Source organism: Thermobia domestica, chromosome 6 (assembly GCF_964235325.1).
Source record: "Thermobia domestica chromosome 6, izTheDome1.hap1.1, whole genome shotgun sequence".
NCBI lineage: Eukaryota > Metazoa > Arthropoda > Insecta > Zygentoma > Lepismatidae > Thermobia > Thermobia domestica.
The window spans coordinates 113,091,043-113,097,042 of NC_137459.1; positions in this window are offsets into that span (position 1 = coordinate 113,091,043).

Sequence of the window (6,000 nt, forward strand, 5' to 3'; positions counted from 1 at the left end):
CGCGGTACTTTCCAAATACATGAGTACTCTTATTTTTGTTAATTGTTAATAGTAATTTCTCAAAATTTTATCTGGTTTTCCTTGTGAAAAGTCTCCCTTTGTCTAAAGATCATAATCCTGGGACATTAAATGAAAGAGTTTATTTCATTGTTTTTCCTATCTGAAAAACTAGAATCTTTTCCAGAGGCTCACTGCACTAATAATGTAGCCTGACGCTAATCTTTCAGAATGTGTGAAAAACCTGGTTGGAGTAATAATTTGACACTTATTATTCTGTTGTGTCTTCGTAAGGAGATGCGGAGTTCAAACATCAGATTAACTTCAACCTCACTGTAGCCTTTCTTATTTTTTTTTAAATCTCTCTAAAATATATATATCTTGTTCTTTTTTAGTTTTGTGTATTAATAAAATTGCATCTTAGGTTCTAGTAGAAATTTTGAGTTGGCAATTCCTTACACAGTTTGCTTACCTTTTAGCGTAACGGCTAGTAACACTATTCTCGCAACATAACAATATTGCCAGTTGGTGTTATTTTTTCATGACAAGAATTATCAATTTCTTGGCAGTTACATGTTCCAAATATAGGGATTAAAATAGTATGCATAAATCCAAAAATTAAGTATGTCCGGATGTCGGTACAGAATCTCGTATTAAGGGACAGTCTCATTAAACACTGGACGAATAGAAAACCAACTAACCGTATTCCATTAACTACGGCTAGCAGGCAATCATTTCATCTTGAAGAAAAATTTATTTGGTTTAATACCGTTCATGAATGGTATTCTTCTGCTTCCCTCCCATTCGTGTTCATTTCACTTATTCGGTTTTAGTCAGTTTATATGTTTGTTAGTGTTTCGTCACCATTTCTACTTCGTAGACTACAATACTCCCTGGAAAGCACTTAATCAGTCCTTCTCGTAGCTCTTTATTCAACGGCTCATGTTTTTTTCTTATTCTCAGAAGTCTTATGATGTCTTTCCTAGCTTTATTGTACAGTGTCCCCGTCCAAAGTTCAAACTTCCGTTCCTTGCTCATATAAAGGCAACCAAGGCAGTTCTGTCAATTTTTCACCCACAACTTTCGAACACCGATATGTCACCTAAGACGTACTTTAAAGATCAAAAATAGTCCCCTTCAGCATCGACCACCTTCTGCTAAAGTTCTGGAAGGCCATGGTTTCCATCGCGGTAGAACTTGGTGGGCCGTGAAGCGAAGAAAGTATCAAGTAAATGTCCTGTAACAGGAGGACCCCTTTGCAATTCAAAAGTGCTGGCTCTAGAGTTTTGAGTATTTTTCTTGAACACGGCTTAACTACTAATAATACATAGTTGCAATGATGTTCTGATCAGGTGGTAGCAGTTACCGATGCACGAAGCCCCGAGCAGTCCACCAAACACACAAGAGGATCTTCTTCTGGTGCCGTGCTGGTTTAAGCTGTTTTGGAACCGGTTCATGTGATAATAACCAGTGATGGCACCGTGGAGCTTTGTACAGGACCCACTTCTCATTACATGTCAACACCCTGTCCAGAAATGGATCCTTCCTGAGGCAAGACAGCAAAGAAACACAGGTGTCTTCTCGCGTTGCCTTCTTACCCGGAGTCAAATCATAGAGGACCCATCAACTCAACTTGTAGTGCTTCCCAAGATAATAGAGGTGCTGACGAATGGTTTCTACGCTCATACTGAATTGCAGTTCCAGTTCCTCACACGCCTGGCCACTGTTCACTTCAATTGCTGCCTGAATATCCTCATTTTGTACATGTGTTTGTCTTCCGGCATGTGGTGCGTCTTCGAATGTTTTGTCACTTCCTTAAACTTGTTTAACCACTGCTGCACTGTTTGCCTAGTCACGACATACTCATCAAAGGCCTGGCATATCTTCTCCCCTCTGCAGCGATGTTTGACCCCAGTTTGAACTCGTACAGCACACACTAAATTATGATGCTCAGTGAAGGTGTCATCTTCACGCTGTTCTTACGCAAGTTCATGGTGTAACTGAACTGCCACAACCAAGTAATATGTTGGATATACCCACATATCTGGACTTCTCACTGGACTTCCAAATATTGTCCAGTGCCAAATGTTAACTTATGATATAGCATTGAAATACATAGAAAATAACGTGGATACGTTCAATTATTCTTAAAGTATTTGTTACGAGCGTCAATGTCGTAGAAAATATATGGCAAATGCGAGGCACCCAGAGGACATTCCATGGACGTGTTAATTACCATGTTATCTTCTTCAGAGCATTTTCTCATATATATACAGTAGAGATGCCAGGAACCTAACAAAAAAAAAATCCCGAACAAACTGACTCTCTCTTTTGTGTGTATGTGTGTGTCTGGAAAGAGAACGGCCATTGCGTTGTTTTCCTCAGCCTAATTGTTAAATTTGCCGGTGGTGAAACTCGTATTTCACTAAATTTGACAAATAATATAATAAAATATAAAGGGTGTCCAACAATGAGCGGAGAATACAGAAAATAAAAGTAAACTCTAAAGTTCCCCTATTTCTTCTCCCCGAAACTAAATCGAAGTTATTTTTGTTTCTAGTTTGGTAGTGACGGTGTTCTTGTTCTTTGTAGTTGAGAAAATGATAATAGATTCATAAAATAAATTCAATACATACGTAAGTAATTCACAATTCAATTGATAATGATTGGAATTGTTGAAGTACTTTCGTATATATTGGACTTATTTTATGAAACTATAATTACTCGTTATAGGTTAGTAGGGAAACTGCGATACAAAACTTACAAATTGCGACACAAATTGAAATTTCTATCGCAATTTGCTACGCAAAATATAAATTGTAAAAAAAAAAAAAGTGCCATATATATGTTGCCCAGAGGGTTAAATCAAATTGTTTATTATTGAGCGCCTGTTGCTTTTCCTTTTGGAAATTTATTCTGATTTTGGAATCATAAACTCAATCCGCCTTATGCAGAGTCGTTTTGACGTATGATTAGCGTTATACTGACTATTGCAAGAAACATATGTTAGTCGAAGTTTTTTAGGATGGCACTAATCACGCGTCAAAACGACTCTGCACAAGGCCCAATAATTTTACGTTCCGCATCTCGTTGTATGACATGTTAAACGAGGTGGACGAATAATACATACAAATTATGAAGAAACAATTGTTATAGATATATATACATAGAGGACAGTAAGAAAGAGCAATAAAGCAAACAATAGGAAAACTTGATATGGCCTACAAGATTTTGTTCAACACAGCCTCACGTTATTTTGTTTTGTTTGTTTGTTTCTTTCTTTCTTTCTTCTATGTCTCCATACTATATATTATGCTATTATTATTAAGTATCCTGTCTGTTGGCAGGTACTGAGACTAATGACTATTATTATTATTACTATTTTCTTAGATTCGGGCCTGGAAATGTTTCTTCCTAGGATCATGTAATTGACAGCATTGGTCATCATCATGAGCAATTAGGAACCTTCTCGAAGTAAAAAATAACGGACTGTTGTCTGGAAAGAATTGGTATCGAAGGCCAGAAATAGTGAATACGGGAATCGATTTCCAATCGAGTTCTTCTTTGTAAAAAGCTACTTGACTGACTATGATAGCAGTAAAACAAGGCAATTTTATTTAAGATCCAGTAAAGAAACAAGTAAACTGGTACGTACATATTTGGTTCTGTATTGCCTTACATATATTGGTGAGTTCAACCATGATAGTGTTTTCCTTTTAACTTTCGATTTCATCTTTTGATTAGGTCATTCTGTTTTCAATCACTAGGAGTGGCTCTTGTTGCTTCTCGAAGACTTTATCTTCTTATGGTCAGTTTGAAGCATCAGGAATGAAGCACTGCATCGTACTGACCAGACGATGACTAAAGACAACTAGAGAAGTCTGCTTTTCTTTCTTGTTCTTCTTCCTTCTAACTTCAAAGCTTACACTTATTGTATATGGTATTCTATTTTTGCTCTTGCTCAATTAAAGCAAGCTGTAAGACTTAAATATAAATAACCTTGACGTCTCGGGTGGCCTTGGTCGCTAGTGTTAAGGCTTGGACAGGAAGCAGGTGAGTGAACAAACTGAGTGACTGAACAAGCTTCTCATTCATGAAAGCGTCTCCTTGAACATTCCATATAAGGTATGAGCAAGTTGTTCAAGGGGGAGACGGGGAACTAAGAGTTCCCTTTTTTCCCTCTCTTTATTGCTACATGCAGCATCAGATCTCGGCTTTCCCTTCAGATTTCTGATCACGTTATTTCATTCATGAAGGAGTTCAAACGACAAAAGGCAAACCTCGATCATTCAAACGCTTCGTTTCGGCTCTGGAAGTACTTCGATGATAGCATCTACGCAAAACCTTGTAAGAGTATCAAAAATGTTATGCAAACGAGGCGTAGCGCAAAGTGAGAACCCTGTATGAGTGACAACGAAGGTGATGAAAATAAATCACTTGTATACTCTGCTACTGGCATGCTAATTACCGAAAGTCAACATGTTCGAAATTAATTAAAATATTTGTGCCTTGTGCGAGAAGCAAGAAAGAGGGAAACAGACTAAGGATATGTTTTTCTTTCACTTTTTTTCTTTCTTGATTATAAAAGAACATTTTTTTCTAGCATATAACTATAAACTTCTGAATTAAAGTACGAGACCAAAGTGAAAGACCAATTTGATTTGATTTTCAGTTTAGAGTTATTTTAAGCAGAGAGGGTATATGAGATGTGGACTTACAGCTTAACGTGAGAGTCGAACCACATGAACTCCTGCTGAAAATCGAATCCCGGTGTCCCACACCAAAGGCGCTTAGCCATGAGGGAGCTCTATAAACGACCAAAAATCATCATTAGTTTTAATTGAGTTCTTAGTATTTTATTTTTGTTCCGTACTTTACTAGTCGAGTCAAAATACGGTTTGACCTGGGCAAAATTGCAACCTTTAGTTTTACACCTGTATTTTGTTTAGGTACCTCACCTGATGAAAATATCCAAAATCCGACAAAATCGAACCACGGGAACACCCCCAAAAAGTGTTTCAAAATGGCGGACCATAGTTTTTCGAAAAATCGTAGACCTTTACGTTGGAGGCTCTAGTAGCCATCTTAATTCACATAGAGACATGAATGATACCTCGTTGGAACGCTCATCGACCACAAATTGCAACGAAATGACTTTTGTACCCATCATGCCCAACCCGTAGAAGAAGAAGAAGAAGAAGAAAATCGATTTTTGTTTTTTTAATTAATATCTCTTGGACCCTGGCAACACTATACTTCCTTATACTCCGGCAGAAAAATTCCTACGCGTAGACCAGACATTGGTAACAATAATATTAAAAAATGAAGGACGTAGGTTTAACAGTAAGGGAGATAAAAATTCGGAACCGCGGACAAAGGAGAGTCATTGTATATTTTTTACTGTGGTCCAACTTCTGTTTCTTAGATCTAGCATCCTCCCTAATTGTCACAGAGACATGAAACATACCGCGTTGGAAAGCTTATGGAACTCCCTTGCCAACGACGTATCGTTTGTGCCCCCTGTGCCTAACCTGTAGAAAAAGAAGTAGAGGAAACCTTGAAAAAATTGGGAAAATCTACACTTTTACCTTTCTTGGGCTCCGGCAACCCTGATAATCGTTCTATGCATGAAAAAATCTTGTTTCGTTCTTTAAATCAAAGGTCGCTTTAATATAAGTACTATACATAAAACAAAAATATTCTTAAGCAAAAGAATGGGAATAACAAAAGACTTTGGGAGGCAAATTACACATCTACATCGTCACTGCCTACGCTAACACTGTCCTCATGATATTAATTTAAACAGTTAAAACATTCAGTTTCTTGGCATACACCACAAGCAATAGCAAATAGAAGGTCATACCATAATACAGTGTACAAGGCAATTCGTTTTATAGAAACATAACACCTATATATTAAATATAAAGCAAAAGAATGGGAAGACGAAAGACTGGGAGCCAAATTACACATCTACATCGTCATCGCCTACGCTAACACTGTCCT